Below are 5322 nucleotides of genomic sequence, written 5' to 3'. Positions count from 1 at the left end.
AGATAAGCTACTGAATAAAGAGACATCCTGCTGTAGGGTTTTACACTAACAATACAATGATGAATAAAGTGTCCTAGAAACACTGAAGTTGTCTGTGCTTCTTGACTGCTCACTGCTTAACAGTGGTAAGGAGAAGAAAAACAGGGGCGCCTAGGTGGCTCAGCTGGTTGGGTGTCTGCCTTCAGCTCAGGTCATGATCTCAGGGTCTTGGGACCCCTCATCGGGCTCCCTGCTCAGCAGAGAGTCTGTTTCTCCCTCTCCTCCCCGCTCGTGCTCTCTCTTGCTATCTCTGTCTCTCTCTCTCAGATAAATAAATAAAATCTTAAAAAACTAAGGAGAAGAAAAACAGAAATGATTAGATTTGAAAATTGGATAACAGAGAGAATCATAGAAACTCAAGCAGAAATAAGAAACCCAGGAATAGAAACGGTGCTTGATATTTTACATTTAAGTTTCTAGCAGGTCGTCTAATTGAAGGTGATTTTAAAAATGATGGAACACCTATTTAAAGGCTCAGGAAAGAGATTACGATGACAGATATAGATTTCAAAGTTATAGGGGCATGGAGAAAATCAAAAGCCTGGCAATAGTTGAGATCTTTGGACAAAAGACTAAAAGGAGAAGAGACAATTGTCTTGTGATCAAAACTTAGAGTAACACATATATTTAGTGCTTAGGAAAGGTATCTGGTGAAGAAAACAAACAAACAAAAAAAGCAGTTAGGAAGGTAGAACATTTAACTAGAAAGAGAGTAAGGGGTCAAATAGTAACAAATGCTAACCTAAATTTTGTATTATTCAATCTGAGGAAGTTCTGAAATTTTGACATTGTTGACATCCTGTAACAAAACAACCTCAATTTAAATTTTAGATAATGTTGAGGAAAGGAAAATGGTAAATCTGGTCCTAAGAAGTTTGGGAGACAAGATAGCAAACTAGCATACAATGCTGACTTTTTGTGCTTAGAATTTTGAAAGAAGTAATAGAAGGATGGTAAATCCCAAAGGTGTGCTCACTAATGTAAACATTATGAAAATCACTTCAGGAGACAATGGTGACTGAATGTTGGCCATTTATGTGTAGGAAATGAGATCAGGAAACGAGTTGGTTGATTGAAAACTTCCTTGATGGATTTGTTTATTTCTTTGACTCCATTAAAATGAGAAATTTCTGTTTAAGAATGCTACAAAGTTTAAGGATTAATGTTAGACTGGATAAATATGGTTAAATATCTAAAGCCAACATGGGGCTGATATACATACTGTACATGGAACTTCAAATTGACAAGAAAAAGGTATAAGGTCCAATAGAAGAAAAAGACAAAAATTTTGAATAGACAATTAGAGAAGAAAAATCTGAAAGACTAATGTACATATAGGTGCCCAGTCTCGCTAATAGCCAGAAAAAAGTAAATTCAAATAAAGAATTACCTGTTAACTTACTACTGGTAACAATTAGAAAGCTGGATATTAGAAAATGTGATAACATGATAAAAAAGGACCCTCCAGCAATGCTGAAATATCTGCAGATGTAGTCACTTCAGAAAGCAGTAAGATTGCTCTCATATCTCCTGTGATTCAGCAATTCCGCACTGGGATTATGCTTGCCAGAGAACATAGCTCAGGTTCACACAGTGACCTCTAGGCAGATGGTCACAGCAGTTTGTGTATTGTAGCAAGACAATGTAAACAACATGGGGTTTCCCCTCTTTATATAAAATACAATGTACGCATAAGAAGGAATTCCATGCAGAAGAGTAACTGATTTGATTTCTATACTTATTCAAGTTGTATTAGATAGATCAATACATAGACGGATGCCAAAAATGTAACATTGGGTTAAAAAAAAGGCAAGCAAGATAATAAGATTACTAATTCTAAACTATGTAAACCTTAAATACATAAATATATACAAAATAGTGCATTTTCAAGGTTTTCTTATATGTATTTTAAAAACGGAAATAAGAAATTTGCATTTAAAGAACATACTTTGCACAAGAAAATGTACCAAAAATTAAATAAAAGAAAGGATTTGTCAATATTGATGATAATTTTATGCCTGAACTTCAATTCTGGGCATATAAGATTTTTTTTTTAGATTTTATTTATTTATGGGCGCCTGGGTGGCTCCGTTGGTTAAGCAACTGCCTTCGGCTCAGGTCATGATGCTGGAGTCCCGGGATCGAGTCCCACATCGGACTCCCTGCTAAGCAGGGAGTCTGCTTCTCCCTCTGAGCCTCCCCCTTTCATGTGCTCTCTCTCTCTCTCTCTCTCATTCTCGCTCTCTCAAATAAATAAATAAAATCTTTAAAAAAAAAGATTTTATTTATTTATTTATTTGAGAGAGAGCCCACAATCAGGCAGAGCGGCAGGCAGAGGGAGAGGGAGAAGCAGGCTTCCCGCTGAGCAAGGAGCCCGATGCGGGACTCCATCCCAGGACCCTGGGATCATGACCTGAGCCAAAGGCAGATGCCTAACTACTGAGCCATCCAGGTGCCCCTGGGCACATAAGATTCTTAAAAGCAAAAGGAAACAAATAAGCAAGTGGTTTTGTAGGAAATGGTGGCAGGCTTAGTGGTAGCAGAGTTAAATCAACATAGTAACTCAGGAGAGACCTGAAGTTGCTGTTAAATCAGAAGGAAGAAACAAGGAAAAAAGAAGAGTTGGTGATGTGCAAAGAAGAAAAGATGTTTATTTGGGAGCTTTATTCTCGAGAAAGGCAAGACAAAGCAGGGTTTAGGGTGTAGGTGAAATGGATATGCTTGGTGAGGAGAAAAGGTCCTATATTCCCCTGCAGGAGCCGAGGAAGAAAGAAAAAGTGGAGATATTGAGATATTTTAAGGCAGAAAGAAGGTAAGTAGGAGCAGCTCCCTTTCTCTTCTTAATGATTTCCCTGAGTTTCTCTTTCAATTTAGCATGGAAATGCACAGTCTTGTCTCACTTTTTAAGTCATCACATGGGTATTACTCTTGGATCTTTAAGTATATTGACAACTTATACTTTCTCAGAAGCTATGGAAAATTAAATTTTAAATCAAGCAGGAAACTTACAAAGCATTGCATGATAATAATTAGCATGTATTATACCTATATTATGTACTAAGCACTGTTTTAAAGGTTTTTACATGTATTCTCTAGACAAATCTCCCCCATCCCTTCTCCTCCTCCTTCTTCTTTTTAACAGATGGCTAAATGAATATCCAAAGAGTCTAAATGGAAGGAAATCACACAGTAGCTATTGATAGTGTTAGAGATAATATTCCAGATGTCTCAACTTCCAGGTCTGAGCCTGCTCTTTATCAGGTTAAAGCCTGCCCTAGATCAGCACCTTCTTTGTTTTTTTTTTTTTTGTAATTTTATGGTTTTATTAACCCCAATACAATGGGCACATAAGCTGTCTGCCTGTTCACTTTCTTCCCTGCACAGCCTGGCATTGAGATTGGTGACTCTGAAGGCCAGTGGGACCGCTCTTTCCACAATGGCTTTGTGGTTCTTACAGGAGATATTGTGAGCAATCTCTGAACAGTAAGATCTGTTGCACATCAGGAACACTTCAAACTCCGTGACATTGTGGACTAGGAACTTCCAGAAGCCAGGGGGCAACAGGTGCTTTGTTTCCTTGTTGCTCCCATGACCAAAGCTGGGCATCAAGATCTGGCTTTTGAATCTTCTGTGTACCCTATTGTCAATGCTTCTGGGTTTTTGCCAGTTGTGCTTAATTTTGATGCATTGGTCTGACTGGTGCCAGATGAACTTTTTGGTACTCTTTTTAAAGATCTTGGGCTTCACCAGAGGTCTGAGGGCCGCCATGAGTCTCAGTAGGAGATGGCTGCACCTTTGTAGGCAGCACCGAGGAAGAGAGGGCTAGATCAGTGCCTTCTAATGCTGGGTGATAAGTAAGCCAAATTCTTGTGGCATGTGGCCTCATTTTTAAGGTCTCCAGCCCCCAGACCTTGTCACAGTTTCTACCTTAGTTTCTTCTTTTTCATTTTTTAAAGCTTCAGTCATAGAGAGAAGAATAATGCAGCCAATACTTGTCTTGCTGAGTTTTTATGAGCTTCTGTGCAGAGGACAGCATGCCAGAAGCTATTTTGGGATATATGGCTTAAAATAATGAGAAAACCAACCCGGGCACTTGGGTGAACTGAACACGAAAGAAAGCAAGTGTCAGGGAGCACACAGGCACAGCAAGGACTTATTTCCCTCTCAGGGCCCACTTCCTGGGAGTTGCCATGCTCTCCTCTCCAGAGAGAACATTTACTGCATTGGCTTTTTTTAGGCTTGAGATGTCTAACAACAGCTTTCAAGAAAAGCCTCAATGTCAGCAGCTCCAGAGAAGGGAACTCCCACTCCTGGCCAGCATTTTGCACTGGATGAGTATGAAGCAATTAATTCTGAAGCCCTGCTTCTAAACTGTTGCTATGGGGATCCTCAGTAAGGAAAATTAAATATTGTAGAAAATAATTTGATGGTAATGAGCTGAGAGAAATGGACCATCATCATCTCAATTATTTCCATTGACACATTGTCAGGGGAAATAGGTAAAAATTCATGGAAATGTTACACACGTTGATTTTCCTTTGTTGGAATTTGGATATTTCTAAAAAGTATATTTCATTCATTGGAGGCATCCATGTTAAAAAAAAAAATCTTGGGTGAACATGCCAATAGTGACAAAGAATGACTAAAGTTCCATATTCATTAACTCCACTCCCCAGACAAAAATGACAGGAAAGAGTGTGTTGATATCCTTCACAGACTAAGAACACATATAAACACACGCACACACAAATACATGTATAATGTTTATTTTTTAAAAAAATCTTTAAAATCCTTATAAATTCTAAAAAAATCTGTAGGTCTAAGAATTCTTAATCCTCCAAAATGAAGAGAAGGATTAAGTGAAGTAAGCCATTCTGTGACAAATAAAAGCTCTTCAATTCACATGTCAGTTTTAACAAAGTTCCATGGCTTATTGCATTAACTTCTGTCTTTGGTTATATCATGTCAAATCAGGGCACACCATTTGACCCATCACTTGAAAATAAATACTTATAAATTTTTTTTGGACATCAAAGCGGGCAGAAGTGGAATTTAGAATGATGATATTTCTATCCTCGTTGAGCTCAGCTGAGCAATGGATCTTGAGCAATGGAAAACAAGAGGCCTACAGGACATCAGTAATTTCAATTGAGAACCTTCTGCAAGGTGGTTACGATGCATAGGTACTAGACTAGTTATTGTCAAAGTAAAATTTTCAAACACTTGAATGAAGTATGGTCACATGAAACAATATGTAGCTATCTATTGAATTAGGGTGACAAC

General features: G+C 38.2%; 1 pseudogene; it reads right to left on the bottom strand.

The window, feature by feature from the left end:
* Nucleotides 1–3403: 3403 nt before the first annotated feature.
* On the bottom strand, nt 3404–3807 carry LOC114210128 (large ribosomal subunit protein eL32 pseudogene; annotated as a pseudogene).
* Between the last annotated feature and the right edge of the window lie 1515 nt (nt 3808–5322).

The sequence above is a fragment of the Eumetopias jubatus genome, unplaced genomic scaffold (genome assembly GCF_037043125.1).
Source record: "Eumetopias jubatus isolate StellerSeaLion01/CBP00866 unplaced genomic scaffold, mEumJub1_p1.0 scaffold_2, whole genome shotgun sequence".
Classification (NCBI taxonomy): Eukaryota; Metazoa; Chordata; class Mammalia; order Carnivora; family Otariidae; genus Eumetopias; species Eumetopias jubatus.
Note: the sequence above shows the minus strand (reverse complement) of the source record. Positions and strands in the feature narration are given on the sequence as shown.